The 1,814-nt window shown below is 78.6% G+C and overlaps 1 non-coding gene across 1 annotated transcript; it reads left to right on the top strand.

The window, feature by feature from the left end:
• Positions 1-1,137: 1,137 nt before the first annotated feature.
• On the top strand, positions 1,138-1,290 carry LOC141937342 (5.8S ribosomal RNA). Its single transcript, XR_012626911.1, has one exon. It is a non-coding gene; the product is annotated as a 5.8S ribosomal RNA (ribosomal RNA).
• Positions 1,291-1,814: the final 524 nt, after the last annotated feature.

Raw genomic sequence — 1,814 nt, 5'->3', positions numbered from 1 at the left:
GCGGCCTCGCTGGGCCGCCGCGTCTCCGGCGGCGCGCAGCGGCGCGCTGTGGCTCCGCGCCTTGCCCGCGCACCCCCCCCCCCCACGCCCCGGCCAAGGGGGGGCTCCGCCGGCGTCCAGCCGCTAGCCGCCGGGGGAAGGGGCGGCGCAGCCCCGGGCCCGAACGGCGGCGGCGCCGCCGCTGCTCGGCGTGTCGGCCGGCGGCTGCCCGGTGCCGGCCGCGCGGCCGTCCCTGTCCCGGGCCGTGCCCGTCGCTTCGCAGTCGCCTTTCCCGGTGTCGGTCAGGTGAGGCCGGGTGGGCGGCCGAGGGGCGTTCCCCGTCCCGTTCTCCGCGCGGAAGCGGGGAGAGGGGGCGTCGCCCCCGGCTCAGCGGCGTCCGCCTTTCGCCTGGCGCGTGCCTGCGGAAGGGGCCGAGACGAGAAGCGACGGCGGCGGTTTCGGGGAGGGCAGCCGTTGCGGTGCGGTGGCCGGGCGGCGGTCCGGCGGAGCGCCGGGCGGCGGCGGCGGCGAGTCGCCGTCTCGGGTTCCGGCGGTGGCCGGCCCGTCCGGTCCGGTGTGGTGCGGCGGCGGCGCCGCGCGGGGAGTTCCCGGCGGGGCGAGCCGGGGTTGGGGCGCGGGGGAGAGCCGGCTGTCGCAGCGCGGTGCTCGGCGGCGCGGAGGCGCGCGCGGAGCCAGCGGGGGCACGCCCCGCTGCTGCCCGGGCGGCGGGCAAGCATGCGTGTTTGGCCCCCACCCCCCCCCGAGCGAGAGGCGGGCAGGCTGGGCGCGGTCGGGCGCGCCGCGGCCCTCCGTGCGGAGGCCGGGCCGAGCCCGGGCGCCTGGGCCGCCTCCGAAGCGAGCAAGGTGCTTGTTTTTCCCCAGGTCGGTCGGGAGCGCGGGCTCCCCGGCCCTTGCCGTTCGGAGTGTAACCGTTCCTTCCCTTTTGCCCCCTCCATCCCTCCTTCCTTCTCTCCGTGTGTGCTGGTACGGTCATCCGAGGCGAGGCGCGACCGTCGCTCGCCGTCGTCGCGTGCCCCCTCCGCGCGTGCGGAGGGGGGCGGGCGGGCGGGCGGCGGGCCGTCCTCCGAGAGAAGGGGCCGCTTTTGCGGGAGCGGTCCCGGCCCCTCCGCGCGCGCGGGGCGGTGCCGAAAGGCAGACAACTCTTAGCGGTGGATCACTCGGCTCGTGCGTCGATGAAGAACGCAGCTAGCTGCGAGAATTAATGTGAATTGCAGGACACATTGATCATCGACACTTCGAACGCACTTGCGGCCCCGGGTTCCTCCCGGGGCTACGCCTGTCTGAGCGTCGCTTGACGATCAATCGCCGGCCGGTGTGCCGCCCCCCAGCCCAGCGCGGGCGGGCGGGCGGCGGCCGCAGCGGCGCGGCTGGGGCGCCTCGCAGGCCCGTCGGCGTCGGCCGAAGGGCCTTCGTCCCCCTAAATGGAGACTCGGGGAGCGCTCCGAAGCTCCCCGCTCCCGGAGCGCCCGCTTGGCGGAGCCTCGTCCCGCCGGGGCCGGCCGGCTCGGTCGGGCCGGCCGGGCCGGGCGCGGCGGTGGGGAGGCCGAGGAGGTGTTCGGGGGGAGAGGCGCGGGCCTCGTCCCCGGCCTCCCGCGCGGGCGGCTGTCTGCGGGTGGGTACCGCGGCGGTACCGTGCCGTGCTGCCGCGCGCGCCGTGGGGCCGGGGGTCCTCCCCGTGGCCACTCGCCCCCTGCCTTGTCGCCTCCCCGTTCTACCCGCCGCGCCCCGGGGCGGCGGAGGCGCCGGGGAGGGGGGTTCTGGCGGCGGCGTCGGCGGCGGTTCGGGGCGGCTGTGGTGGCGACCGCGCGTGCGGT

Source organism: Strix uralensis, chromosome 40 (assembly GCF_047716275.1).
Source record: "Strix uralensis isolate ZFMK-TIS-50842 chromosome 40, bStrUra1, whole genome shotgun sequence".
Taxonomy (NCBI): domain Eukaryota; kingdom Metazoa; phylum Chordata; class Aves; order Strigiformes; family Strigidae; genus Strix; species Strix uralensis.
The sequence above is the reverse complement of the archived record's forward strand: the minus strand, read 5'-3'. Positions and strand labels throughout refer to the sequence as shown.